Source organism: Zootoca vivipara, chromosome 2 (assembly GCF_965207765.1).
Source record: "Zootoca vivipara chromosome 2, rZooViv2.hap1.1, whole genome shotgun sequence".
Lineage (NCBI taxonomy): Eukaryota > Metazoa > Chordata > Lepidosauria > Squamata > Lacertidae > Zootoca > Zootoca vivipara.
The window spans coordinates 42,315,035-42,333,408 of NC_142584.1; the positions used below are offsets into that span (position 1 = coordinate 42,315,035).

Consider the following 18,374-nt stretch of genomic DNA (forward strand, 5'->3'; position numbering starts at 1 on the left):
ACAGTTTATCGCTCTCTTCGGCAAATATTTACACTGACGTTGCAATGGGTGTATCGCTGTGTGATTACATATGCATATGCATATGTGTGTGTTTTTTTCTGTGCACTGAACGTCAGGGTATGTAAGAAAATAGGTTGTAGAGAAAGGATGCTGTGGGGGATGGAATAGGAAACGATGGTACCTGCGGCGCATAAGCACTGGGCTGCTGAACGAGGCGTTTTGAGATTTTGTGTACTGTGCGTTTTATAGCAGGTTTGCATCCCAAAGTAGCAAAGCATTGCCAACTGCTCAGCCATTCATGCCCTCCGACTGCTTTCCGTGGTAGTGACACAAGCTCGGTTTCCGTGGGTGCATGAGGGCAAAGAGGCGCCTCCTCCCCTTTGTCATAATATTTGGCAACAGGAGAGCAGAGGCAATGCTTTACGTTCTTCTCTGGCTGGCTTCCGTTCCCCTGTACCTGCCATATTGAAGAACAGAACCAGCGTGATGCTTGGAGAAATGGCCAAGCTCACAACGTGCTGCTCCAGTACAGTACTAAAATTTATTTCATTTCAACTTCTAGATAGGGGAAGGTGGGGACTGCAGTCTTGCCTATAGTGTTAGTCTTAAAAATAACATGCTTAACAAGTCTTGTTTTACTTTGCTCATTTGCCTCCTCTTAAAAGGTGGGAAAAATCTGAAATAGAAATGGGAACATTAGCAATAAATTCAACAATGGGACAGATTTGGTGGAGGGGAACCTATGTCTTTGTAAAAACAGAAAGTGATTGTAATCTTGTGTTTGGTTTCCTAAAGTATTATATTTCAAGCAGGGATATTCAGGTACCAGGGCCTTAAATCGACACTGTGGTCCATAGGAGCTAACACCTAGGGGTCATAGAAGCTTTGGCCACCACAATAAAATATTAGAGTGGGTCGGGTCCCCACACAGTTGATGGGTATTCCCAGTCAAATGATGTGTGTGATCAATTATGTGGGGCAGGGCTTACTTGGGCACCCACAATATTTTATTCAAGTTGGCACCCCTGCTGTGGCCTAGCTTTTGGTTTGGATGCCTTTGTTTGTTTCCTTTAGGGTGACTAGTGCTATTTGCCCCCTCCTTCCTCTTTTTCTCTCTCCCCTTTTTATGTTTGGAAACACGGGGGGGGGGGTGAGCTCAAGTGTTCCATCTTGCCTGTTACTGAAACCTATTAATGAAATGAAGGTGTGATGGCTGTTTCTGCAGACATTTCAAACTTACTCCATTTGTCCTCTTGACAGAGGTAGTCATGTAATGGCCAGATGTTTGTAAACTACAACTCCTGCCAACCTTACCATTGCCCATGCTGGCCAGTCAACAACATTTGGAAGGAACCCTGTTTTTGACCCAAACAAATCTGAAATCTGCCATATCTGAGAACTGTAGGCCTCACACTGAAGCCACCATCAATTTCGCTCATGGGGGAAATGAAACTGTACAAATTTTAAGGGTTGCTAGCATTCCTCCCCCATGGTGTTTTGAAATATACTTTAGCAAAACAAACAACATGTTTTATACAGCACAAATGTATATGAAAATTGTTCTCCCTGGTCCTGTCACCTTGTTGACCTTCTATGTCAGGCATCCCCAAACTTCGGCCCTCCAGATGTTTTGGACTACAATTCCCATCTTCCCCAACCACTGGTCCTGTTAGCTAGGGATCATGGGAGTTGTAGGCCAAAACATCTGGAGGGCCACAGTTTGGGGATGCCTGTTCTATGTTGACAGTGTATTTGGCAAATGAGGAAGCCATATGCAGTCACTTTGAAACTTCACAGCATATCTGCACAGTGTTAGGTAGATTAAAAAAGAAGGTGTTAAAACACAAACATAATCAGCAGAAAACTGCAGCTTTGTTATATTACCATTCTAGATTTGCTTTTCATTGTTAAAGATCTAAACTAGGTGCCAGGCGAGCCTTTCGGGGGAGGGAGTTATCCCCTGCACTTGAGAAGGGCTCCTCTCCTCCCCAGTCTCCATCTGCCCCACCTCACACAGTCAAGGCGCCTGCATAATGGCCCTCAGATGATTATCTCAGTGGAAGGTTGATATGAGAATGGGCATAACTTCAGGTATCCAAGTTTTAAATTTTATAGGGCAACACACCAGCACTCAGAAATGGATTGGGAGCCTGGCAACTCTTTAAGCTATTGTCAAAAAGGATGTTACTGTTAAGGAAGGAAGCACTGGTTAGCCAACACAGATTTTTCTTATTTTAAGTTGGTGGTTGTGATGGGGAATGTCATGGGAAACAGTTGCAACAGTCATAATTAAAAGCATGGATTCTGTCCGTGTTTACCTTGTCCTCAATCCCCAATTCCAAGGATAACACTCAGGATTCTGTGTAGAGGTTAGAAGCGGTGTTCCAGTAAATCTTGTGAAGTATAGGGACCATGAGAAAAGAAGTGTTAGTAATTTGCTCTTTTTACCTTTGTTTTGAAGTCAGGATCTTTATGCAAACTGCCCATCCTCTGGAAAGTTCCCCATGTGTACTTTAAGTGTGCAGAATATGAGGCTTAGGTCATACACCCTCTCATCCGAGTGATCGTCTCCCTACAAGGGGTTGTATATTGCTGTGGGGGTGCTGTGATTGAGTGTAGCCCGGAAGGATCATAGCCTTGGTTGGTATCAGGGTGTGGGGAACTGGTGTTGGGGGCTATGTGTTACAACTCTCCACTGAGTTCAATGGAAGCGTTTTCATTCATATTATAATGTGCGTTTGTCAACATAATTTTAGACTTGCACAGGGCCTGGGAACAGATTCTGGCCTTTAGCATTCAAGCTAAGCCTGGTCTTCCCTTGACATGTCCCTGTGCACTCCATCTTCAGCCCCTCCAGTGATGGGGATACTTCAGCATAGCATTACAGCAGAACACCCTTGACTTTGCCATGGTCTCAGATTCTCAGGTGGTGGCATATTGCTACAATCCACTAGTGTAGGGAACTTGCACCAAATCCTAAAGATATCCAGCCGGGGCCACTTGAGCATAGAATTGCAGCTTTAGTACTCAAAAGTTCTATATACCTTTTATGAAAGTAATGCAATTGGTTTTTTTAGTTCTGTGGGGGCATGGTGTGTGTGTTATTTTGAGAAAGAGTTATAATTGCCTTTCCTTAAGTTAGTGTTTCAGTTGCAGAGTTTACCTCTTAAACTCAACATGATAATGTTTTGTGCCAAGGAAAATTTGATTTCTGTCCACCTTGTTGAAAACCTCTATTGTAATGGACTGGATTAGTGCTGTGGGCACCTCTAAAACTGCTTGTGACATTGGTAACTATAAGCAACATGACACTTCCATTGATGTCAGTACTGCTTCAAGTACCTTTTAAATGTTTAATTTCTAAATTTCTTTTTTAAAGCTGAGCCACTCACCTGCTGTGCCACTCATCTGAAGGAGCATTCATCCAACTGTTTAGACAAAGGAAAAGGTGGCATACACTGGCAGAGCTATTCCTCCCCTGAAGCCATGGTCCTTCTGCTCCATGGCCACCTCCTGATCCCTCTCACATGTGTAGAGGAGTCATTGTCTCACTTCGCACTGTGTGCTGTAGGCACTGGGAAGCAGGGGCATTTGTTTCTTTGCTTCAAAGTGTCTCCAAATCTTGGCAAGAAGGTTGAGCCCCTTCTCAACCCAAAGTTCTCTACTATAATAATAATAATAATAATAATAATAATAATAATAATAATAAATTTATTTTTTATACCCCGCCCATCTGGCTGGGTTTCCCCAGCCACTCTGGGTGGCTTCCAAAAGAAAAATAAAATAATTGATTAAACATTAATAGCCTCCCTAAACAGGGCTGCCTTCAGATGTCTTCTAAAAATCTGGTAGCTGTTTTTCTCTTTGACATCTGATGGGAGGGCATTCCACAGGGTGGGTGCCACTACCGAGAAGGCCCTAGAATCATAGAGTTGGAAGAGACCACAAGGGCCATCCAGTCCAACCCCCTTGCCAAGCAGGAAACCCTCTGTCTGGTTCCCTGCAACTTGGCTTCTCACAACGAGGGAACTGCCAGAAGGCCTTCGGTACTGGACCTCAGTGTCCGGGCAGAACGATGGGGGTGGAGATGCTCTTTCAGGTATACTGGACCGAGGCCATACTAGTACCAGAAAGGATGGGAGAGCCACTCTGTTGCTCCCATCATGATGCTTGGTGCTTTTCTTCACCCCCAATTTATCTGAGATGCACAAAGAATACAAGGAAGGTTTGCACTGGGCTAACAGGGGCAGATAGTTGGCAAAAAGAGATTGTAGTCACTGCTGTCCACCTGGCAACCACAGTTGTGGGTCCTTTGTCTTACTTGTGCCAGACGAGTGTGAATTATACGAGAATCACATGGGACTGACATATGATGTGATTACTTCCTATGCCAGAGTCACCAGCCTTCCAGGGTTATTCACCTGCCCTCTTCACCTGTTCCATGTGATTTATGTGTATGTGTGTGATGGTGCAGCATGGATACAATCTACTTGGAAGTGATTTGCATGCCACAATGGCAACCTATTAATTAGATCTAAATGTGTGTAGGATAGCAACCAAAATTTGCTCCTAATGCACAGGTCGTAGAACAGAATGTAAGACTGTGATCCTATACTCTGTGTAACTGCCTTTTTTATATTGGTTAAATTTCTGTGGCAGTTCTGTAAGTTGAACTAAACTCTACACAACACAAGGGATATTCTTCAGTGTCAATGTGGTGAGATTTAAAGAAAGGGTGCGATTTAAAGAAAGGGTCTGGCTCTGATACAAGTCATTCATATAATAGCATATACCAATTTGCATATGACTAAAATAGTCCGATATAATCAGAAGTGAAGCAGTATCATGAAAGTGAAAGTTGGTCAGTTACAGCACAATCTTAACCAGAAACAGAAATGAATGGATCACAGGAGCAGGTCGTACTTGAATAAATAATATGTATGCATAGGCTTAAAAATCATCTTTATATGTGCTATGTGTAGATGATACTATGTCTCACTTTGGCACCTGTCAGGGTTGGCCTGTGGGAAGCAGCCTGGGGTGTCCAGGAGATGGGAACCTGGAGCCATGGAACAAGCCAGTAGTTAGAACAGAAGGACAAATGAGCCAGGATTCAGAAGGAAGCCACAAGTCAGGACCAAAGGACAACCAAAGAATACAGGGATGTGCCAGAGTTCAGAAAAACAACAACAACAACAACAACAACAACAACAACAACAACAACAACAACAACAACAACAATGCTGTTCAAGGAAGGAAGTCCTCTTATACTTGTTCCCGTGCAGGAGGATCCAACGGCCAATATGGGTGGGCAGAGTCAGCCCAGGAATGCGAAACTATCAATGCAGAGGTTTCAACATGCAGTTCGGTGGCTCACCACAAACCCTCCCAGTTCAAGCACTAGCATCTCTTGACAGAACCTCACCACTTGCCAGAGCTATGAAAAATCTGGCATTCAAGCTTTGGGGGTTTGAAATTCAACAACTGCTTACTGAAGATCAGATTCATGTGTCATATTAACAAAGAACCAAATAGGATTTGAGAAAATTATACCAATTGTACTTCTTACCATTGTTCACGTAAATGAACCTATTGTTAAGAGCTATTTCTGAAGGGTTTCTTTGGAATGTGATTATCTGAGGAGATGTATTAAAGTTCCCTGCTTTCATTTGTTTTCTACCTTTTTAATGACCACTTTTTGCATTAAAGTCTGCTTCCCCCCAAAACAAAAATCTTGGCTATGCCCATGGGGCTGGCTGTGTTGGAACTTGTTTCTGAGGTGACATGATAAGATGTAAGCTCGTTGGAGGAACTATGGCTTACACAAATGCTACATCTATGGGCAAAATAGGGCCCCCACACCAGCTGCTATTTTCATGGAGCATTTTAAGAGGCAGGCGGCAGATGAGACTTTGTTTTTGTAGTGTATATGCACATGTATGCACGCCATAGTTTTTACAATATAAATAGTGTCTTCTGGTCATATGAGGCTTTTACTAAGCTGCATCAGAATATCTTCAGATATAAGCAAAAGTCTGTACTCTCTGGCAGATTGAGGATTAACAACTAAATTGCAGTTGCCGTTGCCCAGTCTTTTAGCATAATGTGAACTTGACAAGTCTTGCTAAATATAAAAGTGGCTGGTAGGTGAATTAATGAGAATGACACATTCATCCTTGTTCAGAATGGTCTTGTTTGACAGTGCCTGGAAATAAAATGGAGAGATACCCAGGCAAAAGAAGAGATGTCTGTTCCCACACCCCACCCTGCATTCCTTTCATCTCCTGTCATTTTTAAAGTACTCAAATAGCTATGATATATATGTATCATTCATTGAAATGTTTCTATTGCATTCCACTGCCTCCACATCCCTCTTTAGCATTAGCTGCATCGGCAAAGCTGGGCATTTCCTCAGTGACACCATCAAAATGGATGTCACCATGGGCAGAGCTCTTGCCGACTGAGACGTTGATGCAGATGGCACCAAGAGAATGGGGGCAGAGAGACTGGACAAGGGTGAGGACAATGGCAGCTGGAGAGAGGAGTGAATAACTTTAAAGATTCAATGGCATTTGCAGACCCTTGTACTGTATACTGTATGTTTGAAGCATCCCTTTGATAGATGTTGCTAGATCCCTCCCCCAAGATGAAAAATATCCAACATTATCATTAATCCAATCCCTTATTAATAAACACCTGGATAGCTGAAAATATCTATGAAGTTATTTAATAATTGGTATTTGTTATAGCGCATCCCAGCTTGCAATTCACTTGTAATTCTTAGATTGCAGAAGGCCAATAGGAAATATTAGAACATTCTGATATTTACATTTCAAGAACAATCAAGCATATTTACTATCTGCATCCTTGTGCCTTGCCATTTATGTATAAATATCCATAAAACTTCTAACAAGAATTTTTGACAGGTACAATACAGTACATCCCAATGGTAATTTAATGTCTTAAACTAATGGCCAATCAGTACAGCAGATTCTTATTATATATCTATTATATATCTAAATTTGTAGCTTCTTGTTACTGATATATATTTTATTGGTATAGCGTTTTCATTCAATCTATCCTGCAAAGAGACTTTTGAATTCTCAACCAAAATTATATAGGATAAGGAAATGCCTAGGAGGTTGTAGTGAAGAGAAAATAGGCTAAACTAGTGAAGTATTTTAGAGCTATTCACTATTAATGAAAGGAAACCAGTACCTGTAATTGAAAGTTCCCATTCTGATGAAGAACAGGAACTTGCTCCTTAATTGCCCCTAATTATCAGTAATTCATTAGTTAAAGTTATCTGAAGAAGTGTGCATGCACACAAAAGCTCATACCAATCACAAACTTAGTTGGTCTCTAAGGTGCTACTGGAAGGAATTTTTTCATTAGTTAAAGGTAAAGGATCCCTGGACGGTTAAGTCTAGTCAAAGGTGACTATGGGGTGTGGCACTCACCACCTTCCTACCACAGTGGTACCTATTAATCTACTTGCACTTTTTGGCGTGCTTTCGAACTGCTAGGTTGGCAGAATCTGGGACAGAGCAAAGGGAGCTCACCCTGTCGCGGGGATTCGAACCGCCAACCTTCTGATCGGCAAGCCCAAGAGTCTCAGTGGTTTAGACCACAGTGCCACCCGCATAATCAGTAATGCTGGCCTACACAGAACAAGAAGCAGTTAGGAGCAGAGGAAGATATTCCTTCCAAAGGACGAAGCTTCTATTTAAAGTCACTGTAGACCTGAAAAGCCTCCATTCAATGTTGCCAGTTTTCATTGGGCAGGGTAGCACTGCACTTGCATTTTAAACATTCACACACCCTTCCAAAATCAGGGCTAGGAAACACAGAAAAAACTGAACTGCAACTAGTTGACAATGACACCATCTGATTCCTAACTAAAAAGTGAGTGAAGAATGGATGGCAACTGCAGGCTCAATTGCTAGTGTGGAAGCAACCAGTCTCTTTTTTCAGGAGCTGGTAGCTAAGCTATGGGTGGATGGGTCAAAACAATAATTGGCTACATGCCTGCCAAGTGGTGGTTATCAAAAGGACAGGAAAGAGGGTTCCAGTTAACCACACTAGCAGCAAAATGAATAATCCTTCAATCCTTGGAAAGCCTGAACCACGTCGTGTACAGAACACCGGGTACAAGACCTCTTGCAACTAGCAGCCAATGATAGCACTCTATACTACAAAGTACATGAAAAGTCAATCTTCCAAAAGATTTGGAGTGCATTTTTGGAATCCTTCACCAAGTAGTACTCACAACTGGAAGCAGAGGGAGGCACAATGCAGGAATGGAAACTTCCCCAACTTAAGGGATGCTAATCTAAGACAGGCATTGGGAATCTTGGCCCTCCAGATGTTTTGGGACTGCAAGTCCCATCATCCCTAGCTAATAGGACCAGTGGTCAGGGATGATGGGAGTTGTAGTCCCAAAAAATCTGGAGGGCCGAGCTTGCCTATTCCTGATCTAAGACTACTGCAGAACAGTGGCACTCATTTATCCTCAACCTTATTGGGCATGCAAACCTGAATATTGTGTAGCATGCTAAAAAAGCTGAATAACGAAGATGACAATACTGTAACTAGAGAGAGAGCATGAGGTTGGAGGGAGGGGGTATAATGGATTATATTGTTCTATTGTAATACTGTGGAAATGCTAATAAACCATGGATGATAAAAATTTGCATTTGCTTGTGTCCAGAAAAGAGCAATTTCCTGTAGGATCCTAGTAAAAAACGCAGGGGACATTGCATTATTATTGTTCCCCTTTTCCTAGTCCTTTATTTTCCATTTTCACTTCATTCTTTTGATATTTCACCTTCTTTCTGCATTTCATTTTCACCCTTTGCCCTCAATAGCATACAATATCACTGTGTTTGATCATATTTACTCATTCCTTCTTTCATCTTTGCTATAGATAGTTCTCTCGCATACCCCCTCCCCCCAGCACCAAGTCACCCCCACCATATGCACATTCATCTGGGAAACTTTGGTTTTCAGCCATTGCGGAGAGGGAGAAGTGAAGAGTTAAATCTATAAAGTAAGCCTATTTTGGTTCAAATGAAGTTTTTTTCTTTCTCTGATGTATCGATCCAGATGGAGACATACTTCAATTGTACAGTGAAGCTTCTAAGTGCTCCCCTTTCACAAGCAGCTTGTTCTCCCAACAACCAGCAAGTTTCCCTGAAGTAACTTTCAAAAGTACCCTCCAGGTGCAGGATGAGGAGATTTTTGGGAAAGCATAGAGAAACAAATGCTTTTAGGGTTTCTCTGAAGTGAATCCTGTTTATTCAGACTGATTACCCTTGGGAAGCAGATTATAAGAAATGTTGCAAAAAAAATTCATAGCATTAGTCAAAAATATAATACTGCTTTTTTTTTTTAAAAAAAGAAATTATTCGGTGGAGCAATGTTTGTTTTTAAAGAAAGGAAAAATAATGTGTGTGTGTGTGTGTGTGTGTGTGTGTGTGTATATATATATATATATATATATATATATATAAAATAAATCATATAATAAATCATATAATAAATGAATAAAAAGAGAACCTTCTCAAGTGAGCCTGACACCCAAACCCCCCACATATGCTAAGTAAAAGAATGTAAGTTTCATGACCCCCCCTCTTCTCCCCCAACCATATACTGTACAGTGGTACCTCGGGTTACAAATGCTTCAGGTTACAAACTCCCCTAACCCAGAAATAGTACCTCAGGTTAAGAACTTTGCTTCAGGATGAGAACAGAAATCATGCTCCAGCGGCGCAGCGGCAGCAGGAGGCCCCATTAGCTAAAGTGGTGCTTCAGGATAAGAACAGTTTCAGGTTAAGAACGGACCTCCAGAATGAATTAAGTTCTTAACCAGAGGTACCACTGTATAGTATAATACTAATGTCTCACATTGAATGTTACTGATCTGTAGAAAAGACTCTATGACCTGATAAAAGAGACAAAGCATATATTATTGTAACCAAAGAAAAACTGTAATAAAAATTAATTATTATTTTTTTAAAAATCCTCCTCATGAATGCATGGCCAGTATTGATTATTATTTTTGCCATTGGTTTCTTTTCAGTTGATAGTAATATCATTTAAACTCATTCATTTTCTTAGACATTTGGAATTAAGAGTTTTCTCTCTCTTTTTAGCACTAGATGCAAGCTCCCACTTCAAAATGTAAAAGACATTAGAGTGGCTGCGCAGTTAATGAAAATACGATAAACACAATTCTCCATTTCTTTTCTTGGAAGTCATTAAATAATTTTTGCATGCAGTCACCTCCACACATTTTTCTAATACAGAAACGGAGCGTGGAGAAAAGCTGGGGTCATTAGTAGTAGCTCCTGGAATGGGAGTGTGCATAATTCAGATGTAAAGTAGGAAACACATTTCTGCTGCTTGCAGAGAAAGCCATTATATGTGTTGCCTGGTGGCAGTAAGGGGGTTCAGATGACTTAATCCACATTGTAAAAGAATATCTATATGTGGTGTGTGCGAGTGTCTGTGTGAAGATTACATGGGTGCATAGATAAAGGTAAAGGGACCCCTGACCATTAGGTCCAGTTGCGGATGACTCTGGGGTTGTGGCGCTCATCTTGCTTTACTGGCCGAGGGAGCCGGCATACAGCTTCCAGGTCATGTGGCCAGCATGACTAAGGTGCTTCTGGCGAACCAGAGCAGCACATGGAAACGCCGTTTACCTTCCCGCTGTAGCAGTACCTATTTATCTACTTGCACTTTGACATGCTTTTGAACTGCTAGGTTGGCAGGAGCAAGGACTGAGCAACGGGAGCGATGTTTCTGTTTTACTTGATATGTGTGGGGTTTGATGTCAGCGTTGCTTGTGCAGGTTCTCTTTTATTCACTTGTGTTCTTTTGGTGGTGAGAGAGATTCTGACAGATTGCAGTTGAGGGAGGAGCCTGGTAGAACAATGAGGTTGCATGAGATAAGGATTGTAAGGTACCTTTTAGTGTGTTGGCCAAGCGCTGCAAACTGTTGTTGAGCAACTTCAAGGCTCCTCTCCTCATGCTTTCTTTTCTTATGGTTCTTTATCTTTAAACTGGGCCTTGGACCAGACATGTCCACTCTATTTTTCTCCCCAAAGTGGAACAACAAATGGTACTCCCCACTCTTAGTCAAAGCTGGCCAAGTTATTTTGGCACCGGAGGCAGAAAATCCCACAAGCACCTGTCCCTGAAAGTAAAAATATAACAATGATGCATCTAACAGGTAAAATAAAAAAATTCCTTCAGTAGCACCTTAAAGACCAACTAAGTTTATATTTTGGTATGAGCTTTCGTGTGCATGCACACTTCTTCAGATACACTAGAAACAGAAGTGTCAGACCCTATATATATACAGAGGGTGGTGGGGGTGGGTGGGAATGGGAGATGGGCTGATGGGAGTGGTAAACCTGTGGATTTGGTGATGACCTGTTCCTCCAGATCAGCGGCACAGCCATGGGCACCCGCATGGCCCCACAGTATGCCAACATCTTCATGGCAGATTTAGAACATCGTTTCCTAGACTCCTACCCACTCAAACCTCTCTTGTACCTACGATACATTGACGATATTTTTATTATCTGGACACATGGACAACAGACCCTGGAAACCTTCCACCAGACATTCAATGACTTTCACCCCACCATCAACCTAACAATGAACCAATCTATGCAAGAAATACATTTTTTGGACACTACTATAAAAATACAGGATGGACGTATAGACACCACCTTATACAGAAAACCAACTGACCGACAAACATATCTACATGCTTCTAGCTACCATCCCAAACATACCAAACAATCCATCGTATACAGCCAGGCCCTACGTTACAACCGTATCTGTTCCAACTCTACAGACAGAGAATTTCACCTAAGAGATCTACAGCAAACCTTTTTAGAACTAAAATATCCACCTGATGAAGTTAAACAACAGATCAACAGAGCCAGACTGATACCTAGGGAGAACCTGCTGCAAGACAGACCCAAAAAAGAAAATAACAGAACACCACTAGTCATCACATACAGCTCCCAAGTTAAAACAGTACAACGCATCATCAGAGATCTACAGCCTCTCCTGGACAATGACAGCTCCCTTTTTCAAGCTCTGGGAGGAAGACCTTTCATTGCCTACAGACAGCCACCCAATCTTAAACAACTCCTCACCCACAATAATACAACCACCAGACTTAACATGGACACTGGTACCAGAGCCTGCAATAAACCCAGATGCCAACTTTGCTGCCACATACACCCGGACAACATCATTACTGGCCCCAACAACATCCAACATACCATCTCAGGACTATTTAATTGCTCATCTTCTAACATTGTGTATGCCATCAAATGCCAATGGTGCCCTTCAGCTCTCTATATTGGACAAACAGGCCAAACCCTACGCCAAAGGATAAATGGACATAAATCTGACATCAGGAACCATAAGACTGAAAAACCAGTAGGAGAACACTTCAATCTCCCAGGACATTCTATACAAGATCTCAAAGCAGCTGTTTTATTACAGAGAAATTTCAGGAACAGACTGGAAAGGGAAGTTGCTGAATTGGAAATCATTACCAAGCTTAAAACCATGGAAGCACCTGGGATGAATAGAGACATCGGATTCTTATCTCATTATGCATGATCAAGCTTTCTTTAGCACCTCAGCCCAGGACTAATTGCAGCCATCAGCAGCCATTAACAGCCATCCACAGGTTTACCACTCCCATCAGCCCATCTCCCATTCCCACCCACCCCCACCACCCTCTGTATATATATAGGGTCTGACACTTCTGTTTCTAGTGTATCTGAAGAAGTGTGCATGCACACGAAAGCTCATACCAAAATATAAACTTAGTTGGTCTTTAAGGTGCTACTGAAGGAATTTTTTTATTTTGCTTCGACTCAGACCAACACGGCTACCTACCTGCATCTAACAGGTGTTGTTGTTGTTGTTTTTTGCTCTCGGTGACAGCCTAAAGTGGCTTCCTGAGCTGGATTCCTCACTCTGCATAATGGTAGGGCCAGTCTTGTCACACCACTCAAAGCAGGATCTGCTGTCATGCTGAGACATTCTTGCTCCCTTCCCTGGAAGTGTTGGGGTAAAAAACACTTCATCTGCCAAGCTTCAGCAGATAATTCCCTGGGTACCAGCAGAACTAAAAAGCACGTGCCCTTTCTTGACCTTGAACGTTTGCAAAGGTGTCTTGCATGAGCCCTCATTTACTGATGGAAAGGAATCGGCAGCAGACCATGGTTTTTCCCAACTTCCCCATGCCAGATGGTGGGTGATGCAGGATCACCATTTCCTATTCTGAACACTAACCCAGACCTTCAGGACTTAAATTACAACCCCAGTACACTTTTCACTGCAGAATTTACCTAGAGGTAAACCTTTAACATAGTCCTTCTAGGGCATTGCCACATCACAATGGTTAAAAATGTCCCCAAATTTCAGATACTTACCATTTACAGGTTTATTTCTGTAGACAAAAACCTCTAAATATGTCTCAAGAAAATCAACTGACTGCTATAAGTAGGCTGTTTGTATGATAACATGATGGGATGTGTGTAGTGCTGTAGGTTTCGGTGCCAAGGACTGGGGCAAAAAATACCCCCCAAAATCTATAGATTTTGTTTTACCACCAGAATGTTTCGTTTGTTTTTTGTATCACTCATATTACTAGACTCCCACCCCACCCCACCAACAAAATCTGACCCAGGGAAACAAAAATTTAAAAAAGTCCCGCTTCTAACACTGGAATGTAGTTTGGGATAAACTACCCATAACAACATTTTTGAAGGTTTTAAAAGGGGTCCCCCCTGCCAATGAGGAGTATAAAAAATAATAGTAAAGAGAAGAGATTTATTAACCAGACCTACTACTTTGTTGGATTGTGGCCTTGGTCTCCCAAGGGCTATTGTTGATGTTTCAGTAGCTTATATCAAATAATTGATATTTCTCCTGCATTTTACAATTCTGTCCAATGAGATATTAGGTTGTCCTGCATTTAGAACTGGAAAGGATTGGACTAGATTGACTATGTTTTTCTAACTTTTTTCTGAGAACTAATGAAGCATGGAACTGTTATTTGCTTCAATTAAATAAAAATTGAGAAGAAACAGAAAGGAGGGAGAAAGTATCTGATTAAACTGTGTGACGATTCCTCCATTTGTAGAGCTAAACTGTTATTTAATGCAGGATCAGAACTAGAGGAGGCTGGGAGTACACAAACTCTGCATAGCAAAGAAGAGGAGACACAAAATTGCACAGGTGGAAGCTAAATAATATGCAGAGGCAGCAGAGGTGAAGGGAACACGTAGCTGCTAGGGGCCTTTAGAGGAAATGTTCAAATAAAAATTGGATTCGGTTTCTTGCTGTGCCTTGAGTAAAGAGATTGAAATTCTGTTTGGCGCCGTCCAGTAAAATAAAAGCAAGCTGATCAGTAAGGTTTATGTGTGAACAAGTTCTTTTTTTATTTTTAGAATGGTACCTTTCATCAAGACTTAGCAAACTATTAATATAATTATTTATCAGTCAGGATAAAGAACATTGCAAACATTTCTGAGAACCTAAGTCTGCATCACTGCAAAGAAAATGGATGTTGATTTATCCTTCCCAGATGTCCAGACAGGATTCCACCTCAATTGGCATGTTTCCTGGTCAGTTGCTAATGCTAGCTGAAAGTCAAGCAACTACAGTGGTACCTCTGGTTGCGAACTTAATTCATTCCAGAGGTCTGTTCTTAACCTGAAACTGTTCTTAACCTGAAGTACCACTTCAGCTAACGGGGCCTCCCGCTGCTGCCGTGCCGCTGGCGCGCGATTTCTGCCCTCATCCTGGGGCAAAGTTCTTAACCCGAGATACTACTTCCAGGTTAGCGGAGTCTGTAACCCGAAGTGTTTGTAACCTGAGGTACAGGGCCGGCTCTAGGGGTAGTCTGGGTGGCGCGGGGTGCTAGGGCGCCGGCCCAGTAGGGGGGGCACCACGCAGCGCGGCGTGCCCGCCCAGCAGCCGCGGCAAGAAACGGAGCGGGGCCTGACGTGCTTGAGACAGCCCTGCCGAGGTACCACTGTAATACGTTATGGTAATGTAATAGCACCCATGTCAGCTCTTGCCTAGTAAAGCACAATTCTCACTCAGATGGCACAAAGCCACTTAACGTGCCATTCATTCCCTTTTTAGTGTCAGCTGAACCTTGCAAGTGAATGAGGAGAAGGGCTCCACCCATGCACATTCTGTTCTCTTAAGCAAGCAAAGAGTACAAGTTGTAGTTGCAACTTTAATGGTGTCAGCTCTAGATTAAACAGATACATACAATTTACTATACGCCATATGTTAACATTCATGTGGCGCTGCATGCCATCTTAAAAAAGACACGCCTTCCATTGTCTCTCGAGACAGACAGATGCCAGCTTCCTTCTAAAAAAGATTAGGCATTGCTGCATTGAGGCTTTTTGCTAAAGCATGAAGCTTTAGCAAAGGAGGTGCTTATTGGACTGGTGATGTTCTTGCTTTTGATGATGATGCGGTGATGAGGATGAGGGTGACTGGTGCTGATAATATCCTAAGTAGGAATTGCCTAGGGCTTTAGGTTAGAAAAGTCTCCCTTCCTTCAGGTCCAGTGAGGACAGGATGATCAGCACACAAATCTCAGTGCCGCTAAGCAGAGGAGAATGTTAGGCTTCCCTAATGCATCCAGTGTTCAGTGCATAGTTTCTCTCATTGAAATCAATGGGTTTACACATGTATAACTGGAGGGGGAAAAATGTGACTATGGACCAACTGATATATTAATCAATGAGAAATGAAATGGTGGGCAATTGTACTTGCATAGTTTAAAGCTCTTATGCTTTCCATCCCTTGTCTATCTGAGGTTGTCTGACATTCACATAAGATCCATAGTCTGCCCACTATAATTCTGACTGTGGGTTTTGGTAGATTTGTTTCATAACTTGGAACAAACATTCTGAAGGCAGAACAGCCTGTTACTAATAATATGAGCTTAAAGAGTCTTAAGGATATGTGTGGGCTGTAGTCACATAACTCTTATTGGCATAAATGAGACTTTCACCCAGATAATGCCCTGAACTTCCACATGGAAGTATAATACATTCTCTAAATACTGGACTATTGCTCATCTCTTATTTACACATCTGTTTATAAAATATAATTTCTAGTTTTGGGGTTGACATCCCCAAGCAATGCATAGCTTCTTCCTTCTGTAATTTATTGCCCTATACATGGATGACAGTGAATTGCTTTCCTCAATCACTCTTCCCAGGCCACCCCCACCTGGATTAGTTTATGCATGAATTTGGGCTTCCCAGAATACAAGAAAGGAATCTCCCATTAGGAAACGGGTTCTTTAAATACTTTCACCATTTCTCAAAGTGCTGCTACAATGCTTGCTCTAGATGTGAGAGGCATTTGTGCTATACCTTTGGTCAGCCATCCCCAGACTCGGCCCTCCAGATGTTTTGGGACTGCAACTCCCAACATCCCTGACCACTGGTCCTGTTAGCCAGGGATGATGGGAGTTGTAGTCCCAAAACATTTTGGAGGGCCGAGTTTGGGGATGCCTGCGTTTGGCGCTTGTAGGTTATACAAGCCGGAATATTCAGTTCATTTGTATGCACACAGGCTGTAGGGACACAGCAGAAGAGTATTCCAAGCAAGGTTTACACATTTCCAGTTACACATTTGGCCCTTTCCAACCTGGTATCTTCCAGATGTTTTGGATGACACCTCTTACGAGCCACAGCCAGCAAAGGCAGCGTTATATTGAGACATAGGCCCCCTTCAAGCATTCATATCCAGTGTTAAGTAAGCCTGTGAAAGGGAAGCAGAGACTAGCTAATGCTCTCCCCTGTCACCATTCTCCATACTGGTCAACTCCTGGACTGAAAAATCCGGGATCAGCAGACATGCATAGAAGTGACTTCCGGTGCTGGCGCTGTCCGATTTCCGGTGCCCAGACATGGGCAGAGCGGCACCGGAGGTCACTTCTATGTGACATGCGTAGAAGTGACTTCCGGTGCTGTTCTGCCCGATTTTTGAAAATCCAGGGGAATTAGGGGATATTTTGCTATTCGGGACAACAGCGGGAAACGGAGACTTGGCAGGAATGCCATTCTCATCACCCTCCATGAGGGTTGCACTATGGGGAACAGGGCTGGTATGCATGGTCCCTTCTTGTGGTGCAGGTATAAAACCTGAATAGGGCTTTTAATTCATAAGCATGAGGGCAGGGTGTTATTTCCAGATTCAATTGCAAATTGCATTGGAAATAAATCCGCTCCAGGGGCCGACGGGAACACCACTAGTGTACATTGTTGGAGACACCTGTGTATACTTTCTATTACTGTTTTATTTCTGTGGTAACTTTGGTTTGAGACCCTACGTTGCCTCGGGCAATTTTTGCAGAAAGGAGGGTAATAAATGATTTCTGGGAAAATGTAAGGAGGCTGACAAATTGAAGTGATTTCCTGTACATTTTCTATGGAGCGCAAATATAGCATTCTGCCGAACCACGTTCCAATGATATGTGGGCTCAAGCTTCAGAGACTGTGTAAGATCTGTCTCCCTGAAATGCAATTAGTTTGTTGGAATTGCAGGCAGCTTCATAAACCTGCTTACCTCGCCAGTTTAATTGTCCATGCCCTGTTTTTCTGTACATAGAGGAATGCTTTGTAACGCAATGGCAATTAAAAGATCCTCATTTTTGAGAGTCAATAAAACAAGGAGGGCCCATTACAAGCTGTGCTTTGACTGCAAAGGGCCTAAGCAATGGTGCTGGGGAAACATGACACTTAATGACAAAGTGGCAACCAAGGGATATCTCGAAGACGGAGCTCAGCATATGTTGGTTGCTAACTGTGAGGGACGAGGGATACAGGGAAGTCCCTCCCATCTTAAGTTCCAGCCCATCCCCAAGCGCGGGAGAGAGTAAGGAGAGCTCTGCCTCCAGCGGAGAGTCAGGAAGTGGTGTCCGAGGCTCAGGCAAGGTTGTGGAGCCCAGGCCGCAGGTGGGACAGGAAGTAGGACGCACAGGGGGGAGGCCAATTCCCCCAACTCCCGAATTGCGACGCAAACGTAGGGGGAAGAGGTTGGGTCTGCCAAAGCTGTGGTGCTGGAAGAAAACGCGCCAATCGCCATTCGGGAGTTCAGACACCTCACCTTAAGGATGCATTTTTACTGCTCTGAACACTGTAAATAATCAGCACTTAATAAAAACCTTAAAAGACCATGCTGGAGTCGTTACTCTAGAGTAGCCATACCAGGCCCTCTGACAGCAACTCCCGAATCTTTTTTTTGGCTACTTTGGAGTGCAGCGATGAGCGCTCAAGAGGCTGAGCATTGGAGGC

General features: G+C 42.8%; 1 protein-coding gene across 1 annotated transcript in view; it reads left to right on the forward strand.

Annotated features, from left to right (window-relative positions):
* GABRG2 (gamma-aminobutyric acid type A receptor subunit gamma2) overlaps positions 1–18,374 on the forward strand; it is a 73,062-nt gene that overhangs the window by 1,616 nt on the left and 53,072 nt on the right. The gene's annotated exons all lie outside the window — the stretch shown is intronic.